The 24135-nt window shown below is 38.7% G+C and overlaps 1 long non-coding RNA gene across 1 annotated transcript; it reads right to left on the bottom strand.

Annotated features, from left to right (window-relative positions):
* Nucleotides 1-4321: 4321 nt before the first annotated feature.
* LOC134735793 (uncharacterized) lies at nt 4322-5793 on the bottom strand. Its single transcript, XR_010119281.1, has 2 exons — nt 5727-5793; nt 4322-4425 (listed from the first exon to the last, which is right to left on the bottom strand). It is a non-coding gene; the product is annotated as an uncharacterized lncRNA (long non-coding RNA).
* Between the last annotated feature and the right edge of the window lie 18342 nt (nt 5794-24135).

Below are 24135 nucleotides of genomic sequence, written 5' to 3'. Positions count from 1 at the left end.
CAAATCTGTCTGAATGAGGGAGGCCTTTGGCGTAGGGATAGGAAAATCAGTGAAGAAGTTTCTTCTCTCTTAGGCTTGACTTTGGTATTATCATAGATCCTGAGGATCATAAGAAGCCTTAAAATTTACCTACATTAATGCTGATCTAATGCTTGAATCTTCTTCACACTAAGTGACCACCATTTCTTTACATTTCTTCACTGATAGATAATGCATATATTCTCAAGGAAAACTAGCCTCTCTGGTAAGCCCTGATTGAAACTAGGCTTAGCATTAAGTCAAAATCTGTTTCAATTCACCAAGTCCCAAAAAGAATAGATTTAATTCCTTTCCCACATTAGTGCACTTAAGTATTTGACAACTACTCTATCTTCCTGACTTTTTAAAAACTGGAACAACAGAACGTTGTAAGAGATTTGTCAAAGCTGTCTGAGGATTTTATCCACATTTTCTCATTAACGTCTCACAGTGACACTAGTCAGAGGAAAGTATTATTATCCCTCTTAGACAACTTATCCAATCCAAGCTTACAGCTGGTAAGTGGTGTACTTGAGCTTCTGATGGCTTTCCATTATGGCAAACAACATTTTGACTTAAATCACATAGATTTTCCATATGGCAATCGATATTTTGTATCTTCACAAGCTTTCCTTCACCATGGTAATGCTCTCTCTCTCAGCATTTGTCTTCCCAAGCCAGAGAGATTCCCACACACACAATTACCTTGTTTTTATGTTATCATGTCCTTATATGACAACTAGAAACCCCTTAACCTTCCCTCCACTGCTTCCACTTCAAGCATGTCCTTTGAGTTGCCCCTCCCACATCATTTTAATGTTGCTGATGTCATTGCTATGCCCAGAATGCAGCGTTTATAGTGTCAAATAATTCTGTCACTTACTAGTTGTGAGATTTTTGGCAATTATATTTTTGACCTCTGACTTCACATTGCTTCTCACTTTCTGTGCCTTAATAAAATTTATATAATATCTGTGCCTGATTACAGTGAGGGTTAATTAAAATCTTACATAAAATACTAAAGAATAAGAGCCAAACACATCATTATTACTGTAAGTACACTTGAAAATATAACCATATATTTCCTACAGACATCTCTGTCGAAAGACAAACTTCCAATTCTACAGTAATGAAAATAAGGCATTGACATAAGCAATCTAGCATCAAAATTTATTTTTATCTTCTTATTGGAAGAGCAATTTAAACTTTTGAAGAACAACTTGAAGATGAAGTATATAAAATTCACTCAACACATCAAGCCCATGCAATTAGATGCAGTACAGAAAATTTTTTTCATTGTGGAAATAAACCAATATAGAGAAAAGTTATTTATGTATCAAATATATATATTTATCTAATCCTAAAAATGAGAAGATTCTCTACCAGGGCCCAACAAGTCCTTCTGACTGCACAAGGCATCATGCAAGATGAGATAATTTGTAAATGCAGTTTCATTTAAAAAAACAAGAAAATCTTGACATCCAGAGAAATGGCCAAAACTAAACACTCTTTAATATACTGAGATTTAGATTTTATTAGTAGGCTGAAAATTAGGTAACACTAGCAAGGTGACTGTGGGCAATTTGTTTAATTGCTATAAGCCTCATTTTCTTTATGTATAAAATGTTGAGATCTACCTCATTTGTTGTGAGAGTAAAATGAAAAAAAAAAAACAAAAAAAAAAAACTTGCATGAGACCCAAAGGCAAGTACTCAGTAATTGGTAGCTATAAATAGGAAGTAGTAAAATGTAGTAGTTACTATGGTGTCTTCTTAGTGGTGTAAACTTAATCAAATTATTTAACTCAAGTAATCTGTACCTGTTTTCACATCTGTAAAATAGGAATACAATTATATTACTTATTACCAAAGGTAGTAAAGGGAATTAAACTAGGTAATATGTGTAAAGCACCCAGGACAGTGTCTGGTGTGTGGCGAGAATTTGGTGAATGTTTATCACGGTCATCCTTCATCATTATCACTATTGCATCAAAAATACATTTTTCTCTTACCAGTGAATGTTAGCCAAATACTAAATCATTTTTGACAGTGATATTTTTATTTAAATTTTAAGAAGACATCAAGTAAAAGTTAAAACTAATACTGAGAAAATTATTCTTAAGATTAAAAGTCGGCCTGGTGCAGTGGCTCACGCCTATAATCCTAGCACTTTGGGAGGCCGAAGTGGGAGGATTGCATGAGCTCAAGAGTTCAAAACCAGCCTGGGCAACACAGTGAAATCCTGTCTCTACAAAAATACAAAAAACTAGCCGGGCATTGTGGCACATGCCTGTAGTCCCAGCTACTCAAGAGGCTAAAGCAGGAGAATTGCTTGAACCTGGGAGGCGGAGATTGCAGTGAGCCGAGATCATGCCATTGCACTCCAGCCTTGGTGACAGAATGAGACTCTGTCTCAAAAAAAAAAAAATATAAGTCACGGTGACCTTGGAACACCATTTCCAACACTGCTGTTGATTCCTTGGCTTCCAAATTCCAGACACTGGCTTATTAGGTGGATCCCTTTATTCCCTCTGATGCTCAACATCAAGAGTGAAGCAATCATACAAAACTCTCAGAATAAAAGGTTATGGCATCTCATGAATTGGTTAAAATAGCCATTTCAGGCATTTTTAATATAAAAGTTTCTAAATTGTTAGTGTTTTCTTAAGTGGTGTTTGATAGCAAAAATTAATATCTGCATGTATAGTAATTATTTTTCATGGTAAATAAACTGTGTATGTTGACTGAGTATGATAATTACACCATCAAATCTCATTTTCTCAGATCCATCTATATGCCCTGCTTTCAGCTGCACAAGGTGTCATCCAAGATGGTGGGATTTATTTCACCTCTAATTGCGCCATGGCAGCCAGCTTTATAGAAACTGCAGCTGTAATATCCACTTTTCAAAAAGGTGTAAAATCATGGCATCACTTATGTAGGAGATCATATGCCCAATGAAGAGAATGGCTCACATGTCGACAAAACCATCCTTTCTTCCCTATTAAAGGTTTTATAGAGACCTGAGATGCAATTCAGATGTCTAAAACCCAAAAGGTGTGTTCAAGACCTTAATCCCAAAGGAACTGGCCATGAGACAATACAAGTTTGATCTCTTTTGTGCAATTTGTGGTGGTTTGCTTTTTCATGCCCTAAGATATGCAGCATGCATTAAAAACTCTTTGTGGCTGTTTCAAGATCTGAGTCTTCAATTTCAGGTAATTCACTAGAGGCAAATAATGATTTTGAGCTCAGGACAAGGCACTATATTTAGTACTATCTTTTTTTTTTTTTTTTTTTGATCTGCCTCTAGTGTCACTGTGGGACTGGCTGATTGGTTTCTATTTACCCACATGAAGTTTATGCTAAAAATCATTTGTTCCAGGAGATGCCTTATTTTATGCAACTTTCTAAAGCATATCACATGTCCCAGTCCTCGAATGCATGTATTTGAGGACTGAGGCTTGTGTTTATGAAAAATTATTTGTTTATTATCATGTGTGAATTGAGTATCATTAGATGAGCCAGGGAATGACCAGCAGAGCTAAGTTACTAGAAAGGCAGGCTTTAGCATTAGCTTTTCTAGGTCAAAATCCAAAATATACTATTAAAAAGCTGCATGACCTCAGTAACTAAGAGAGAACTTCTTAGTCTGGATGGCAAACCAGGGTATCTATGGAAATTTCAAAATGGACTAGGAATTTGATAGGTGAAAAGTAGGGAGCACTGTGTTACAGGCAGAGAGAGTAGCTTGTGCAAATATTCTGAAGAGAGAAAAAGAATTTGGCAAATTCAAGAATCACAGAAATGAGACCACTGTGACTCAAAATAAGAAGCAGGAATGAGGCTGGAATTAAGGCTGCACGGATGCAAAGGAAAGTGAAGTCTACGGATGTATTTACAAGCCATCAGGAGGGTTTATTTTTCTTTAAAAACAAATTATTAATTGGAAGTGACTGCTTGATAGATAGAGGGTGTTCTTAGAGGGTGACAAAAATGTTTTAGAAAGAGATAGAGAAAATGATTGCACAACACTATGAATATACAATATACTATGTGTCACTGAATTGTGCACTTTAAAATAATTAATTTTTTGTTATGTGAATTTCATCTCACTAAAAGAAAATTTTAAAATTTATTATTTTAAAAATTAGGCCGGCCATGGTGGCTGACATCTGTAAACCCAGCATTTTGAAAGGCCAAGGCGGGCAGACCATGAGGTCAGGAGTTCGTGACCAGCCTGGCCAACATAGTGAAACCCTGTCTCTACTAAAAATATAAAAAAATTACCTGGGTATGGTGGTGGGCGCCTGTAATTCCAGCTACTTGGGAGGCTGAGGCAGGAGAATCGCTTGAATCCAGGAGGCAGAGGTTGCAGTGAGCTGAGATGGTGCCACTGCACTCCAGCCTAGGCGACAAGAGCGAAACTCCATCTCAAAATAATAACAATAATACATGTGCAAATGGTGCAGAATTTAAAATGTATGAAAAGGCATTCAGTAAAGAATTTTCATCTTATTCCTGACCTGTGCTTACAGTGTCCTTCTTCATAAACATCTAAGTTATAAACACATTTTTGTTAATCTTTCCAGATATATTTTATATTACATATACAGCCATGCATCATTTAATGACAGAAATACATTCTGAGAAATGCATCTTTATGTGATTTTGTTATTGTGCAATCATAGAGCGTACTTACACAAACCTGATCGTATAATCTAGTACACACCTAGGCTATATGGCATAGCCTATTGCTCCCAGGCTACAAACCAGTACAGCATGTTAGTGTGCTGAATACTATAGACAATTGAAACACAACAGTATTTGTGTATTTAAATATATCTAAACATAGAAAAGTTACAGTAACAATATGGTATAAAAGACCAAAATAGGGTACATCTGTATTGGGCAGCTCCATTATAATATTATGGAACCACTGTCACATATGTGGTCCATCATGGACAACATGTATACACTGTATGACAGAATATTGTCCCTGATGTCCATATATATACATATGTCCATATATATACATATATATATATATATATATATATATGTATATGCTGCATGACAACATTTTGGTCCATTATTAAATGCGTATGTGTTGTTTTTCTTATCCAATTGGTAGCATTCCATACACAATATTCTTTGCCTTGCTCCTGTTATTTAATAGCCACATTAGAGATTATTCCATGCAAGTACACAGAGAGCTTTCTGTCTTTCCAATGACTTCATTACATAGTTGTGCAGTTCCAATTGCTGAATATTTCAACTACTTCTAATCTTTTGCCTTTACAAAAAATTATTGCATACCTCTAAGTTTTCACATTTGCAAGTATATTTCTGGACTAATTATATCTTTCCATTTACTCTTCTGGTTTTTAGCAGATACCAGTCTAAAACTCCCTACTCTTGGCAATAACGAAATTGTTGTTGGTTTCCATTTCCTCTCCACTGCTCTGCCTCATCTACCACCTCATGTTAGTGGATTATAAGGTTTTTGTACTGATTACCTTTAAACATTTAAGCATGTTTACAGCTCTATTACTTGATTTGCCAGCTTTAGAAGCTTTTAATTTTAAGCTATACAGGTTTCTATACTACCCCTATCTTTCTTCTTCTCATCCCAACTTTACTCTGTTCTTTCCACTTTTTCAGGGATTATAGATTATTTATATTCTATTCTGTTAATATAACCCCTACCTTTATTGCAGTCACTCCTCTCCTAATAAAACGAAGTTTTGCCATACTTTCCTTATTCATCTCTTCATCAGTTGAAGTTTGCCCTTTAGAATCTTCTATAACAGAAAGTTGCATTCTAGACTCACTGGAATTCCATTCCTGGAGTTCTTGTGTACTTAGAGATGTCTGCTTTGTTTATAAATTGGATGACAGAGTCCAGGAATAAGATACTTGACTCTTTTTTTTTTCCTTGAGGACTTTCGGCATTGCTATTTCTTGTAGCATTAACTCTGGGTGTGGAGTCTGAAGCAGACTAATTTTCTTTTTCCTCATAAGAGATTTGATCCTTTGCCTAATTGCAAATAGAATTTTAATCTTTGAATGTCAGTAATTTTTTTTAGAATGTGATTTCAGTGTTAATTATACCCCATCAGTTTTTCTTGGGACATACTATGACTTTAAGATCAAAGTATTTCATTTCTGGAAAAAAATTATTGAAGTATATATTTGGATATTATTTCTATACCATTGATTATTTAATCTTCTTAGAAATTCTTTTTTTAAATGTACTTGTCCCTTTTTGTTTCTTAAGAGACAGGGTGTCACTTTATTGCCCAGGCTGGAGTGCAGTCGTGTGATCATAGCTCATTGCAGCCCCTAACTTTTGGGCTCAAGCCATCCTCTTACCTCAGCCTCCCAAGTAGCTAGGACTACAGGGGCGCAAATCCATTTTCTGCTATGTTCTTTTTTAAGAAATTGTGTCTATTGTCCAGGCTGGTCTCAAACTCCTGGCCTCAAGCAATCCTCCAGCCTTGGCATTCCAAAATGCTGGGATTACAGGTGTGAACTACCACGCCCAGATGCCTTTTTAAATTTTTTTGTAGTTTCATTTAATTTTGCTTGCTTCCCTTAATTCAATCCTACATGTTTACAGAGTATTTTAGCCACATCTATTCTCCTTTGGGAAGCTTCCAGTGTGGCAATAATATCTATCATCTTTCCTATTTCTTTTTTACATCAATTTTAAGTTCATTTTCAACACATTTATCATCTCATCATATCTTCCTTGAGTCCTTGAAGCCCTCCACTGCATTGTTTTGTTGAGCATCCTTTATAAAATTTTTTTAAAATTCATGGAAACATGCTTGGTCAAAATGTTTATCAAATTCATGGTAACATTTTTCTGGTGAATGAATTTTTGTCTTTCACTTGTTTTTCCTGTTTCTGTCCTCCTTTTTTCTCCCCTTTTGATACATTTAGAGAGATACTTGTGCTTACATAAATTTATATGACTCATATTGGAATGAGCTGAGTTCTCCCTGGATTTGCAGTTGGTAGAAATTGTACGTGACTGAGGACCCAGAGTAGTGTCTGGGTTAACAGAACTTGTCCCCGGCTCACAGTGAAGTTCTTCGTGGCCCCAACTTGTAAGTATATTCTGGTATTGCTTTACTTCTCCCAAAACAACAGAGGTGAACTTCCGGAGGATGACAGCAATGCAGATTCTCTTCTTCATCCTGTGTCACCAAGAGAATCCTTCCTGCAAACATGACAATTGGTGTGTTTCTTCATTCAGCCCCTAACCTGCTCCTTCCTACTACTTCAATGGGTCCAATGATGCTCTCACTGCTACCTAAGCGTAACATTCTGAGTATTCCCAATCAGGAATTATTGGAATCCTCTCAGGGTGTGACATATACTCTGAAGAACTTTGTTTTACCAGCTTTGCCATGAACATATTAACATGGATAATGCTTAGCTGTAAGCATTATCTCTCTCTATTCTCTCTTATTCCTCTTTTCCTATTAGACCATAAGTGTTTTGGGAAGTCATTCTTAAAACGTTGTGATTCAGGTTACACACATATTGTTTGTTTTTTTCTTGTTTCCTAATAGCCTTATTGAGGTTTACTTGATATATAATAAACTGCACATATTTAAAGTATGCAATTTGATTATTTGACATATATAAACACCCATGAAATAATCAACACCATCACCCATGAAATAATCAACCACAATCAAGATAGTTTTCTTGTGACTATTAACCCAGTCCTCTCCTTTTCTCGACAACCCCTCTTCATAACCCCTTTCCCTTACCTTTCCGGGAGATCCTTACCGATCTGCTTTCATATAGATTAGTTTGCATTCTTTAGAGGTTTTGTAAATCAGATCATGCAGGATATATTCTTTTTTGTCTGGCTTCTTCATTTATCATAATTATTTTGAGATTTGCTCCTGTTGTTGCATGTATCCATAGCCAAGTCACTTTTATTGCTGAGCAGTATTCCATTGTATAGGTATACCACAGACCGTTTATATATTCAACGATTGATGGACATTCAAACTGTTTACTGGTTTTGGTTACTACAGAGATGCCATAAACTTTCCTCAAGTCTTTCATAGACATTTGCTTTCTTTGTTCCTCGTATTATACCTAGGAGTGGAATGGAAAGATCATATGTAAGAGTATGATTAACCTGTTAAGAAGCTCCCAAACAGTTTGCCACAGTAGTTGTAACCATTTCACAACCCCAGTGGCAGTGTATGAGAGTCCCAGTTCTGCCATATCCTTGCCAATAATTGGTATGATTGGTCTTTTTTAATTTTGACAATTTAAATATTTGGCAATATTACATAGGGGATACCTCATTGAGCAATAATGATGATCATTTTATGTGCTTATTTGCCTATGTATCTTTTTTGAGGAAATGTCTATTGAATTTTACCTAATTTTTATGGAACTGTTTTCTTATTATTGCCATTTTTCTTTATATGCTCTGAGTTTTAATCAGAAATATGATTTGCAAATGTTTTTCCAGTCAATTGTTTTTTATTCTCTTACCAGTGTCTCTCAAAAAGTAAATGTTTTTAAAATTTTTTGACAAAGTACAATTTTGCAATTTTTTTCTGGATAATTTTTTTTAATGTTGCTGTACCTAAAAAGTATTTCACTAAGGACACAAATCTTTCTCCTATGTTTTCTTTATACGTTTCATAGCTTTAGGTTTTCTATTTAGGTTTATTACCTATTGTTAGTTATTTTTCCTATGTAAGGAAAGGAATGGGTTGACACTTATTTCGTGCATATAGACATCCAATTTTTCCAGCATTATTTATTGAAAAAAATATCCTTACTCCACCGATAATTCTTTTTAAAATTGGTTTAGTTGACCACCCTACCAGTTGCTTGAAAACCATTGCTTCACATACATTGCCTGGTATTTTTGGTCATTTCAGGTTGGAGAGCAAGCAGATCTCAATTATTCTTTCTTAACTGGAAATGGAAGTCAGGACCTAGTGTTCAGATTGGTTTTTCACACTTGATACTGGCTTTATAAATTTGGGTATTACCATTATTTCCATGTTGCAAATTTATAAACTGAAATTCACAGGAATTAAAAAATTTGCCCAATGCACAGAGTTGTTGCAGAAGACTGAATGAGAGAAGCTTGCAAAACCCACAGCACAGCATATGACACCACAATTGCATAGTGGATTATAAATAAGAGATTTGAATCCATTTATAATTATTTATTAATTTAACTCAACTACCATAACAACTGTCCCTTTCTAATATATTCAACATCTATCACTTTCCCGGGGGAACTCCCTATTTTTATTTCCTTACCTAACACACTCTGGAGAGCATTCTCTCAGCATGATGAGAGGGGCCTATCTGCACTCCCAGCATCAGCTACAGATCTTCTGCACTTCTGAGAAACCTACGAGCTTCATTCTTTAGATGCTAAATTACTGCTTCGGGAAAGTGACAAGTGACTGCAACATTTCAACAACATAAACCTCACTCAGTAAAAATAAAAGAAGACTTAGAGAAGAAGAAGCCTTGGAGAAATAATAAATAAATATATATTTCAAGTAGACTGTGTTTGGCCTGTTGTCAGGATAAGTGAGTAAATGCTAAAGAAATAAATAGCTTCAGTTAATGAAACAGAGTATTAGGAAAATAGAACTGTTCTCATCATTTGTCATATAAAGGGGTGAATCTGTTACTTTTGAACAGTTTCGTTTCCCAAAACTGTTGTTTTGTTTATAAAAATAAAGCTTTTAGATGGGTTGTGAAATGTTATCTTTTCATCTTTGAAACTCTTCCAGCAGCAGCCTGATTGTATTACATAGGGATATTGGGGGCTTATTTCATGAGATGATTCATGTAAGATTTCGCTGGCATTTTAGAACAATGCTCTGAGCTGAACCCCAAGATGTCTCTGTAACAAACTGAAGTCTAATTCTGTGTGTTTTAGAGAAGGAGGGAATATAGCATCAGAAACCCAGAACTTCAAGGTTTAGAAACAAGGATATTGAGGGGGGCTGGGGTTGTTTGTTTGTTTGTTTTTGAGACAGAGTCTCACTCTACCTCCCAGGCTGGAGTTCAGTCGCGCAATCTCGGCTCACTGCAACCTCCACCTCCTGGGTTCAGGCGATTCTTGTGCCTCAGCCTCTGGAATAGCTGGGATTACAGGCGTGCGTGACCAGCTAATGGAAACAAGAATATTTGTTATAGTAGAAAATTTGTCCAGCTATCTCCCTGTCTCACCCCATGTCTTCACAGACAAACTTTTAAAAAGAGTTTTCTCCCTTTCCAACTCTTCATCACTTCTCTGACCACTCACTACCACCCCTTGCTCACTCACTCTATGAGACTGTCAGGGTTCTCCCTACCACTGAAGACATGTATGTATTTTAGTCATCATCTAACCTGACCCATCAAAAGAATATTCTACTGTGACCAGTTCTACTTAGCACATTCGGTCCCTTGGTTTCGATGACCAACATTGCACTAGCTTTCCTTTCTTTTTTTCTTTTTTTCCCCCCTCCCTTGTCATTCTTTATCAGATTTCTTTTTAGATTCATCTTCCTGTAATCTCAATCATTAAATGCTGCCAGGGATCTAGAACTAGAAATACCATTTGACCCAGCCATCCCATTACTGGGTATATACCCAAAGGACTATAAATCATGCTGCTATAAAGACACATGCACACGTATGTTTATTGCAGCACTATTCACAATAGCAAAGAGTTGGAACCAACCCAAATGTCCAACAACAATAGACAGGATTAAGAAAATGTGGCACATACACAACATGGAATACTATGCAGCCATAAAAAATGATGAGTTCATGTCCTTTGTAGGGACATGGATGAAACTGGAAAACACCATTCTCAGTAAACTATCGCAAGGACAAAAAACCAAACACCGCATGTTCTCACTCATAGGTGGGAACTGAACAATGAGAACTCATGGACACAGGAAGGGGAACATCACACTCCAGGGACTGTTGTGGGGTGGGGGGAGGGGGGAGGGACAGAATTAGGAGATATACCTAATGCTAAATGACGAGTTAATGGGTGCAGCAAAACAACATGGCACATGGATACATATGTAACAAACCTGCACATTGTGCACATGTACTCTAAAACCTAAAGTATAATTAAAAAAAAAAAATGCTGCCCAGGGTCAGCCTTGGCTCTATTTTCTTGCCACACTTTGCACTCTTCCTGAAGGATCCATGACACCCAGGGCTTCCCCAGCCTTCTGTGTTCAAGTGACTCACCCTCCTTCCCCCTGAGCTGTGGCCTTCCTTAACCAGCTGTCCCCATTGGCATCTCTACATAACATCTCAAGGGAATCTCATACCCACCACATCCAGGTACATGCTGAAACAAAAGAGTTCCTAAAAGAATAAAGCAAATCTGACATGTTATTCCCATTCCTGCAGCCTAAAAGCAACACTTAACGGTTTCTCACTGCTCCTAAGAGAAAAATTAACATTATTCCCAGAACCCTAGGTAATCTAGCTACTGCCTGTCTCTCCAGCCTCATCTCACACCCCATTCCCCTGTCTCTCTTTGCTTCAGACACACCAACCACACCTCACATTTGCCCCCACTGCTACCTGCCATTGGACCTTCTGCTTGACCCACTTTCCTACGCCCTCCCTGGTCACCTCCTAGTTAGCTGGTGCTCTTCCTCCAAATCATGACTCATATGCCACCCCACAGGGGCATGTACCATAACCTTAACCTTCAAGAAAAGGTTAATATATTCTGTTTTGTGATCACATGATGCATTATATTCTGAATGTTATCATCTAATTTGTATGTGCAATTATTTGATTAATATGAGTCTCCTCTCAGGGTGAAAGCTCCATGATGGCAGGGGCAAATCCTGCCATACTCTCCAGTGTATCCTCAGAGTTAACACAGTTGATGATCTGTAAAATTTGTTGGGTGTATTAACGAATTGTAGACCAGGAGGCCTGGGTGCCAGCCTAGTTCTGCATTTGTTGAACTTCATGACTTTGAATGTAAAGAACTGCCACTTAAATGCAAGAGATATCTTCCTTTGTTAATGAAATATATTAATACACTGTACAAATCCTACCCACTGGAAAAACCCAATCCATTTGCTGATAAATCCTTTAAGCATGCTTTCACTTTCAAGAGGCCTGGATAGAAAAAATTGAAAGCACTTTCATATTTCTTCCAACTCCCAAATCTCCTCAATTAGTGTCTGCAAATGCCCCAATATTCAGCATCCTATAACTGAGGTTTATGGCTGTTTTGATGGGGCAGATGCCTGAATCTTTCTGGGGAACCAAAAAGCATAGAAAGTGCACAGTTGATTCTTATTTGGGGATACTCAGTGCTTACCCCGGTTGCTCTATGGTTTGGAAAAGTTAAACGAAAGGCTTTAATGTGAACAAATGTAGGAAAACAGTTGACATTCAACTGTAAGAGAGAGAAAAATTGCATCCCTGGTTGATACCTACTCAAATTTCAAGGCTTCACTGGCAATTATCCTGCCTTCCTCTACTGAATATATTGCTCTTACAGCACTTGTTTTTAGAACCAGTTGGCATATAATTTTTCTATTTTTTGTTATAATTGAGGGTTACTAAGAATTACATAGTCCCAAGTACATGCTCCGTTGCCCCATCAGGCTTTACTTACAAAACATATAGTCAAAAATAAAATTATTAACAATTTTGTGACAATAATAACAGAGCATTCATCCTCAAGGGTGGGGACCCCTTCTAAGTGTGGAAATCAGTGCAACTGTGCACACTCAGCAAACAAACCTTGCCCTGGTCTCAGAGGTGTCAGTGCAGCTAGGACAAGGTCACACGTTCCTGGACCACCAAGAGTTCTTACATTCTGCATCTCATATAAAATCAGCACTTGGCAACCCCAAATAAAAGTGGCATTGAATTGAATTGGAGAGATTGCCAACAAAACAGGAAACATTAAGATCTGCTTTTTAAATCCCAGTATTAATTGAAGCCAGACTTTCCTTTGAAATTCAAAAGAAAAAATCTTTGGTTCTTCTTTCACGTTAATAGAAACAGGAAGATGAGATATCAAATGTGCGGGTTTTAACATCAACTTTAATCCTTTTAAGCAGCAGCAGGCCAGACTATGAGAGCACCTCCCGCACCCGTGAACTCTTCCTCCTTCACTTTGGCTCCCACAGCAGGAGACTCCATCTTTGCAGAGGGACAGTTGCCCCATCTGAAGGCTGCGCAATTTTTGATGATCAACATCCTTCATCATTTTCAGGGAATGACAGCAACACAAAGAAAACGAAGTACTAAAAGCCTCAAACAACACATTCTTACTGATGTGGGACCTTCCTAGACCCCAGAACCACACTTGATTTTCTGTGTTGTGATTACTAATGCCACCACTTTCCAGAGCTATTACAGGTCTAACAGCAGCCCTAAAAGGTGGACATCACAGAAATGACTGGAAGAAAACTTTCTGGGGCTACACCTTAGCCTTAGATCAGAAAGGCCTGTGGATAAAATTGTGCTTACAATTTACGGGACTTCTCTTTGGGAAGAGACTGTATTCAGCCACACAGGAACTGTAATCCACCCAACTCTCACAGTGTGGGGACTCATTTTACACAAGAGTTACTAGTCATATTCCTGCAAAGTCAAGGGAGGTTTAGTTTTTATAAGCTGAATTTCACTTTTAATGCAGAACAACTCAGAATTTGAGGGAAGCCTGGGGTAAATTCTCTGCAAACCCAGACTTCCCTGTTCTGGGAAGAGACAGCTCTCTGAAAGATGCTGAGTAACAAGCATAAATTTGAATTTTTATATTGAATTGGGGATGCCTACGGCTTTTCCTCAGAGTAGTTCTGCTCATTCTTACGCATGTGGTTCTTCATTTCATATAGTGAGCATTCGTTTTGTTTTGTGGTCAACATGTTTCTTTCCTGAAATGCAGTCTTTTAGGCTGGCATTTCTAATAATATCGTGCTCAATATTCAATGTGGCAAATATTCTATTCTAGATTATGGCCAGAGCAAATGGAGGGATAAATAAATACAATTACCACAAGATGTGTCACACACTCAAAGCAAAAGGATCCTGCCATCAGAAAGCTCCTGTCCACCATGGCAGAAAGGAGGTTGTTTGCACCCTGGAAATACATCAGAGATGTTAGTGCAAAACTACAAATGAGGAAAAGTGGGCTCTTAAATGCATTTTCCTTCTCTATTGGCGTTAGTCTTAAATTCTATTTGTTTCTTATGGGATGTATTCATTTTCTATGGCTGCCATAACAAAGTACCACAGACTGAGGAATTTAAACAACAGAAATTATTTTTCTCACAGTTCTGGGACTAGAAGTTTGAGATCGAAGTGTCAGTAGGGTTGGTTTCTTCTGAGGCCTCTCTTCTTGACTTGTAGATGGCTTCTACCTGTGTCTTCATATGGTCTTCCCTTTGTAACTGTGTGTCTCCAAATTTCCACTTCTTATAAACACCAGCCATACTGAATTAAGGTCCAGGTAATGACCTTATTTTACCTTAATTACCTCTTTAAAGACCTTGTCTCCATACACATTCTGAGGTGCTTGGAATCAGGACTTCAACATGTGAATTTTTGAAGGGATACAATTCAGTTTGTAGCATGGAAGAATAGTAACAAGAAAAAACCACTTTCAGGGAAACTGTCCTGATTTATTGTACATATGCCAAAATCCAACTATATTTGTAGAGAAAATTTTAAAACAGAGAAAAATCTTATTTTCTTTCTGTAATTTCTATTTTAGAACATTGCTGCTACACAGTCAGGATTTGTACTAAAATGGGCATCATTTTCTGCAGCTCACTCTGAAATGAAGAGCTTATTATGAAACACGCCAAATAACCTTAATAGTAGAGAGTTTCTTTATTCAACTTGTGCAACATGAATTTTTCTTAGGTTTTTGCTTTGAGAAAATGTTCTGAAAATATTAATGTTCCCATTAGTCAATGTAGTCTGAGCAAAGCAAAAAATACTACCTTTTTCCAAAAACTAACATATGAACTGATATATTTTCTGCCTTAAAGATATAATAAATTCCTACCAATGCTGCACACAAAAGAGAAGGCTAAGCAGTTGACAGCAGCAAAATTGGCTGCAAATGAGCCCCTCCTAACTTTCCTCTCCTCCTGCAAGGCTTACATCATCAGCTGCAAGAGAAGCTTGAAAAAGTCTTTGAGGCACCGTGGTTAATGAGCTGGCTCTGTTGAAGCTGCTCCTGCTTCTTAGAGTGATTGTGAACCTTTCTGACCCCCTCTCCGGGGTGAAATCTGCACTTTACAAGCTCTTGCAATACCCTGAACTATCCCTTTGTTACACTCATAACAGTTAAGAAAATGCATTCAATGCCATGGGTAATTGATTAATTCTAGCCCCATTACTAAATTGTAAGCTCCAGGACTTCAGGGACCATGTATGTTTCACTTACCTTTGTGACTCCTGTCAACCAGGTTTGGAGATAATAAACTGGAAACCAGCAGTGGCAACCAGGCTCTGAACGGTTATTACTCTTGCTAAGTGAGAATAGAGTTTTAGATTTCAGCAAAGGGTTTCTTAATAAGCCCTAGTTAGAGAATCTTAAAATGGCATTCCTTCTGTACAAGGACCACACCAAACCTAGGCCAATAATATGTACTACGAAAATATTTATGTATGTAATAATGCACAAAAACTACATGTGCCTATAAATGCACACATATTTTAAAATCCTGAAAATGTCTCCCATTTTATTTTCTGGTGTTTCCCCCCTCCCCCCCCACTTTGAACTATATGTTAAACTCCCAATATAGCTTTAATATTAAAGAAAGAAGCATGGATCCATTTCTTATGCATCATTATTATTGTAATGAATAATAATAAGAAGATCCATTAACCAAACACAGTATCAAGCCCTTAGAACATGCACAAGAAATATTTATGGCATCTTTATTTTTTTTTCTTTTCTGACACAGAGCTTCACTCTTGTTGCCCAGGCTGGAGTGCAATGGCACGATCTCAGCTCACTGCAACCTCAGCCTCCCAGGTTCAAGCGATTCTCCTGCCTCAGCCTACTGAGCAGCTGGGATTACAGGTGCCCGCCACCAGACCCAGCTAATTTTTTTTTGTATTTTTAGTAGAGACAGGGTTTCACCATGTTGGCCAGGCTGGTCTCAAACTCCTAACCTCAGGAGACCCACCCACCTTGGCCTCCCAAAGTGTTGGCATTACAGGCATGAGCCATCGCGCCCGGCCTATTTACAGCATCTTATCTGACTACCCAACTGGTGATATAAATCCCCTCTCCAACTTCTGCAACAAAGACATACGGCCAAAGTTAAGGACCTCATTATCTTCTAGAAACTCCATTTCATCTCACTGGAATCTCAGACCCACATTACTTCTAGGCCTTTCTATTTGTGGGCAAGCCAAATTTGGTCCACTGCCTGTTTTTGTAAGCAAAGCTTTTTCTGAGGGCAGCCACACTCAGTCATTTACTTATTGTCCTGTGGCTGCTTTCAAGCTACAATGGCAGAAATGAGTAATTGCCATATTACCCCAAAAGCCAAAAATATTTGTAATCTGGCCCTTTACAGAAAAATTTTGCCAATATTTGGCCTAGAGGCTCTTCCAATATTACCCATCCCCCATATCTGCTCTTTTCCTTCTTATATTCCAAAACTCAATGAGCGATACATTTATCCAGTTGCACAATATTGAAATGTTAGAATCATCCCAGATTCCTTATCTCTTTATCTATTTTTTATTGTGGTAAAAATATATAACATAAAATCCACCCTCTTAAAAATTTAAGTGTGCCATAAAATATTTGTTAACCATATGCACATTGTTGTACAGCACATCTCTAGGACTTATTAACCTTGCACAACTAAAACTCTCTTCTCTTCTCTCACTCACCCCATATACTCAGTAGATCACCAAGTACAGTGAAATCTACCTCCTAGTCACTTCCAACTCGTATTCTACTTCATGCCTTTGCCCAGGTCCTCTCCAATCTCACCCAGATAGTCACAAAGGCCTCTTGACTTGTCTACCTGACTGTATCCTCACCTGCCACCAATCCACTTACCCAGATTGTACCAAAGCAAGCTGTCTAAAATGGAAATCTGGCCTTGCCATTCCACAGATGAAAATAATTCATCGGCCTTCCTTGCTCTTCAGAAAACATCTAGGCTCCACAACACAGTGTGTGGTCTTTCTTCCTGGTTTGGCTGTGTCCCCACCCAAATCTCAACTTGAATTTCCACATGTTGTAGGAGGGACCTGGTAAGAGGTAATTGAATCATGGGGGCAAGTTTTTTCCATGCTATTCTCATGATAGTGAATAAGTCTCATGATATCTGATGGTTTTAAAAAGAGGAGTTCCCCTGCACAAGCTCTTCTTTTCTTGCCTGCTGCCATCCACATAAGATGTGACTTGCTCCTCCTTGCCTTCCACCATGATTGTGAGTCCTCCCCAGCCACGCAGAACTGTAAGTCCAGTTAAACTTCTTTCCTTTGTAAATTTCCCAGTCTCAGGTATGTCTTTATCAGCAGTGTGAAAACAGACTATTACAATAAGTTGGTACCAGGAGTGTGGAGATGCTGAAAAGATACCTGAAAATGTGGAAGCAACTTTGGAACTGGGATAACAGGCAGAGGTTGGAAGAGTTTGGAAGGCTCAGAGGAAGACAGGAAAATGTGGGAAAATTTGGAACTCCCTAGAGACTTGTTGAATGGCTTTGACCAAAATGCTGATAGTGACATAGACAATGAAATCCAGGCTAAAGTGGTCTCACATGGAGTTGAGGAACTTGTTGGGAACTGGAGCAAATGTGACTCTTGCTATGTTTTAGCAAAGAGGCTGGCAGCATTTTGCACCTGCCCTAGAGATGAGTAAAACTTTGAACTTGAGAGAGATTATTTAGGGTATCTGGCAGAAGAAATTTCTAAGCAGCAAAGCATTCAAGAGGTGACTTAGGGCCGGGCGCGGTGGCTCACGCCTGTAATCCCAGCACTTTGGGAGGCCGAGGCGGGCAGATCACGAGGTCAGGAGATCGAGACCATCTTGGCTAACACGGTGAGACCCCGTCTCTACTAAAAATACAAAAAAAATTAGCCGGGCACGGTGGCGGGTGCCTGTAATCCCAGCTACTTAGGAGGCTGAGGCAGGAGAATGGTGTGAACCCGGGAGGCGGAGCTTGTAGTGAGCCGAGGTAGCGCCACTGCACTCCAGCCTAGGCAAAAGAGCGAGACTCCTTCTAAAAAAAAAAAAAAAAAAAAAAAAGAGGTGACTTAGGTGCTGTTAAAGGCATTCAATTTTAAAAGGGAAACAGAGCATACAAGTTTGGAAAATTTGCAGCCTGAAAATGGGATAGAAAAGAAAAACTCATTTTCTGAGAAATTCAAGCCAGCTGCAGAAATTTGCATAAGTAACAAGGAGCCAAATATTAATCCCCAAAACAATGGGCAAAATGTCTCTCAGGCATGTCAGAGGTCTTCACAGCAGCCCCTCCCATTGCAGGCCTGGAGGCCTAAAAGGAAAAAGTGGTTTCATGGGCCAGGCCCAGGGTCCCTGTGTTGTGTGCAGCCTAGGAACTTGGTGCCCTGTGTCCTAGCCATTCCAGTGATAGCTAAAAGGGGCCAACACAGAGCCTGGGCTGTGGCTTCAGAGGAGGCAAGCCTCAAGCCTTGGCAGCTTCCATGTGCACAGTGCACAGAAGTCAAGTATTGGGGTTTGGGAACCTCTACCTAGATTTCAGAGGATGTATGGAAATACCTGGACGGCCAGGCAGAAGTTTGCTGCAGGGGCAGGGTTCTCATGGAGAACCTCTGCTAGGGCAGTCCAGAAGGAAAATTTGGGGTTAGAGTCCCCACACAGAGTCCCTACTGGGACACCACCTAGTGGAGCTGTGAGAAGAAAGCCACAGTTCTCCAGACCCCAAAATGTTAAATCTACTGACAGCTTACACCATGTGCCTGGAAAAGCCACAGACAGTCAACACCAGTCCATGAAAGCAGCCTGGAGGGAGGCTGAACCCTGCAGAGCTGCCCAAGACCATGGAAACCCACCTCTTGCATCAGCGTGACCTGGATGTGAGACCTGGAGTCAAAGGAGGTCATTTTGGAGTTTCAAGATTTGACTGCCCTGCTATATTTTGGACTTGCAGGGGGCCTGTAGCCCCTTTGTTTTGGCTAATTTCTGCCATTTAGAACAGCTGTATTTACCCAGTGCCTGTACCCCCATTGTATCTAGGAAGTAACTAACTTGCTTTTGATTTTACAGCCTCATAAGTGTAAGGGACTTGCCTTTTCTCAGATGAGACTTTGGACTGTGGACTTTTGAGTTAATGCTGAAATGAGTTAAGACTTTTGGGGGACAGTTGAAAAGGCATGATTGGTTTTGAAATGTTAGGACATGAGATTTGGGAGGGTCTGGGGTGGAATGATATGGTTTGGCTGTGTCGCCACCAAAATCTCATCTTGAATTCCCACATGTTACGGGAGGGACCAGGTGGGAGGTAATTGAATCATGGGGGCAAGTCTTTCCCCGTGCTATTCTCATGATAGTGAATAAGTCTCATGAGATCTTATGGTTTTACAAACAGGAGTTCCCCTGCACAAGCTCTCTTTTCTCTTGTCTGCTGCCATGTGATACGTGCCTTTCACCTTCCACCATGATTGTGAGGCCTCCCCAGCCATGTGGAACTGTAAGTTCAATAAACATCTTTCTTTTGTAAATTGCTCAGTCTGAGGTGTCTCTTTATCAGCAGCATGAAAACAGACTAATATACTGTGCCATTCTGTCATCTGCCCTGCTCCCTCACATCTTCCTGCCGCTGCATGGGTTACTTCCTTTGCCTAGGATGCCCCTCTCTCAGTTTCCATGTTGAGGACAGGGCCCAAGGAGGCTAAGAACAGATGCCTTGGACCCAGATAGCTCAGGCTTGAACATCATGTCCACCACCACTTAGCCCATTTCCTTATCCATAAACTGGGGGTCATCATAATAATACTGTGTATCTCATTATCGATATTGAGTGTATTAAATGTGGTACTGCTCACAGACCACGTAGCAGGTGCCTGGGTCATGACAGTGGCACTAGTGCCTCACTGAGAAGCAATCACACGGATCAGATTTTGGCATTAATAGCTTTATTCGCTGGGTGTGGTGGCTCACACCTCTAATTCTAGCACTTTGGGAGGTGGAAGTGGGTGGATCCCTTGAGTCCAGGAGTTCAAGATCAGCCTGGGCAACATGGTGAAACCCCATCTCTACAAAAAATACAAAAATTAACCAAGCATGGTGGTGTGTGCCTTAGTCCTAGCTACTAGGGAGGCTGAGGTGGAAGGCTCACTTGAGCCTGAGAGATGACCATTCCACTGCACTCCAGCCTGGTCGACAGAGTGAGGTTCTGTCTCAAAAAAAAAAAAAGAAAATTTTATTTTTTCTTTGTCTATCTCACAAGCCTCTACTCATATTTCAAGACCACACATCTTCAAGAATCCTCTCTGACCTGCCTTCCCATATCTCAGCCATTCTTACTCTCCTGTTATGCTCCCAATATAACCTGGGGATACCTTTATTTTAGATTTTACTTCATTACACAATCTCCTGTCTCCACTCAGAAGACTGTGAATATCGTCAGGGAAATAACTGTGCCTCATTTTTCTCTGAATCCACAGTGCCAGTGTCTTGTTCACTGCTGACACTGAATGCACGTGAGCTCTTCATGGGAAATTATGGAATATAAGTGCCCAGCTTAAGCAGGGATGAGCGCATGTAGCCATAGACATGGAGGTTGTCAGAGCATTGGCATATTTTGACTTGATGGTGGTTACTCACTCAATTTGTTTTCATATCAGTAGTTGGAGTTACACTTTGGCAGCTGAGCACTGATCAACATGAGAGCTCATAAAGTCAGCTTCCACTGAAGACTGGATCCAAATAACTGTATTGCAGCCAAGCTCCAAGTTGTACCAACAGCAGCTGACTTTGATTCTTGCCTTTCGTGTGGTTCCACATTCATCCTTTCTTAAGGTAGCCTGCATGAACAGAAAAGTACCAAATGCTGATTTGTTTGTCAAAAAAAACTTGCCCTTGAAAAACTAGAACTTAGGACAAACCTGAGAAGTACTCTTATCAAAACCAAGGTGAAAATGGAAAGGACTCACTCTTTTCTTTTTTGAGTCTGCCAGTTTCTCCACCTTTACAAAAATGACAGACACAAAAGTGGGGCCCGTTTCCCATCTTTCCATCTAGAATTTCAGAATGGCCTCTCACTGTTTTGGCCACATTGCTCTTTCTAGAAAAATCCATACCTCTAAGATTCAGAATATATGCTATTTCCCTGCAGTTTTAAAGCTCAGTTTCTCATAGAAAAGGTTATTTTCTTCTCTTTTATTTCTTATTAGAATTTCCTAAACTTGGTCATCATCAGAGAATTCTCTTGAGGAGCTAAATTTTGAAAAATATGCATGGCCTTCAAATGTTTCAGAAAAATTTTTCAGTCTAAAATCATTTGCAAAATATTTTACTTTTACATGCGGACAACTTCAATGGCCCTCTCTCCTGATTGTTCATAATTACCTGGCAATAAGCAGTGCGATTATTTATCAATACAACAGCTTGAGCAAAATTCAGAATTCATCCTGTCAGTTTGCAGTTGGTTCTAAACACCTAAATTTTTCTCATTTTTGCTCTCATTTACCTTCCTTAAATCATGTTCAGAATGACCCTTTTCTAATATTTCCTTGGTCCCAAAGACACTTGTGATATACTTAATACAATACTTACCACAAACAAGACACCTCTGTTTCCTTTCGTGCTCTGTACAGGCAGAATGGAACCACTGTTTATGCAAAAAGGTTTTACCATTACCAGGATATTTTTATGACCCTGTAGTCTAAAATCAAAAACATACCAAGTTAGAAATTTCAAATGGTGCTCTTTTATTCTTTCAAAGACAAATCAAATGGCTTATTACATTTGAGATATAATACACAGTTTTATTATAAATGATGAATCCACCTAGAAAAAAGAATAGCTATCACTGAGGTTTCTCAATGAGCTCTCATTACCTCATAGTTTTATGTTTTATGTTTATGTTGGATTTGATATCTTATGTTGTGATGCTCTGCTGCAATACAGTACATTATACTTAATAAAAGCTATTTTCAAAAATTTAAGTCTATAAGTAATTTAAGGTAAATATAAGTTCAACTCTATTTAAATTTAAGTCCTAATTATTGGGACAGGTAAGAAGTTAGACACACATAGAAAAACACACACACAGACACACAGAGAGAGAGAGAGAGAGAGAGAGAGAGATTTTTCTTAACTAGGTTCATAGAATATTAAAAATTTCTTACACATAACTTTTGCCTTCATCTTATGTATACATACAGTATATTAATATTTTATGATAATTTTCTCTTCTCCACGTCCCAATTTCATTCATTCCTTATACATTTTTCTGAGCTTGAGTTGATGGATTCCCCTTCAATTTTATATACAAAAATTATTTTAAAGCTACATTACTTTTTTTAAGGTATCATCACTCATCTCTAAATCAACCCATCTGTACTCTGCTTTATGATAAATAAAAATTACATTTTTCATCATTTCGAGTGACTTTCTGTCAAGTCCCACTAATCTGGGGTGCTAGACTGAAACTACAGGCAAGAAAAGGGAAGAGAAGACTTATTACTTCTTCTCTCCCTGTCAGCATCACTCCAATCTCACTCTAGCAACGGTCGTTTACCAAGCAGTGGCAGTTAGTTCCACTCTCTCATAATTTTGGTCCTCCAAGAACCAACATCACTTTGTTCCTTCAGAAGTACTAGCATTTATTGGGAGATGACCCATCTCAGAGATCTGGACCCAAATTCTCTAGTGTCCCACCTCTAATCTCCCGAGATACCAAAAGTAGCCAAGCAGTGTCTCCTCTTCAAAGTCTGGAGCTTAGATCTGCAAAGCCTCTCCTCTAAGCTCCTATACCATGAGCTGCAGATGCAGTGGCATCATCCTCTTAGAGGGAATCTCTATTCTACAGAGCATCTTCTCTGAATTTCCCTAAAACTCTCACTCCTCCCCTTGTGCCTCAAGCCTTAATGGACTAACTTTGTTCTACCTTAGTGTTCTATTTTGATCCTTCAGTTCTCTAATACCTGTGTATCCAATTTAATTATACTAAATTCTTTCTGCTGCCATATTTACTATGATTTCTCTGTTCCTAACCAGACTCCAGGTCTGATACTATATTTGTACCCAACATAGTCCCAAGAAACCAACCTCAAAAATGAGATTCATGGATGAGTCTACTTGTATCCTTGGCCTTGAACAATCTTCTGAGTTTTTCACCAATGGGAAATAAAAAACTCATTAATGCTTGGCATGCTGTATATCATGATTAATTAAATTGTCACCCATGGGTAATTATGATAAAGTGTCTAAACACATTTGTAAAACCGAGTGTCTGTTCTTGATGCAAATGGAGTAGAATGTCTTTCCCTCACTATGCTAGAAAGCATATAAAAAGGTATAAGCTTTGGACTTTACACCCTTAGAACAAATGAAAGACAAAGAACAAGAGATCTTCTATAAGTTCCTAAAAGAATCTCTTATTTTACTGAAAGTCACACTCAAAATTTAGTTGTGTATGTGCAGGGTAGACATTTGACCCAAGCTGGGCAATGAACCTCATGCAGTCTGGCACACATGCCTCGTTCATTGCAAAAATGAGGATCTTTTTAGTTGCTAATGTTCCAAATTGTTTGGATTTAAGCCTAAACTTTCTGATGACCATTTTGCCACTGGATTAAATGAGCCTGTTTGAAAATTAAGTCAACACAGAGGAAAAGAGAGCTAAGAGACAGGGGGAGAACCATCACTAAGGGCATGGCTTCTAGCGGTGTCTGAACCCCAAAACCAAATAACTTTTCAGGGATGTAAGGCAATGATTATTTTAGTTTTGGGTTCGGATATTTTGGGTCTGTTTTTTGGTTTTTGTTGTTGTCATTGTTTTCATCCCACCTCATTAGATTTTCTACCACATAGAACCAAAAACTTCTGACTAATCCTCTTTTAAACATATAATATGCAATTTCCTCTTCA

The sequence above is a fragment of the Symphalangus syndactylus genome, chromosome 2, assembly GCF_028878055.3.
Source record: "Symphalangus syndactylus isolate Jambi chromosome 2, NHGRI_mSymSyn1-v2.1_pri, whole genome shotgun sequence".
In the NCBI taxonomy this organism is placed as follows: Eukaryota; Metazoa; Chordata; class Mammalia; order Primates; family Hylobatidae; genus Symphalangus; species Symphalangus syndactylus.
This window is presented reverse-complemented; position numbering and strand designations above follow the sequence as displayed.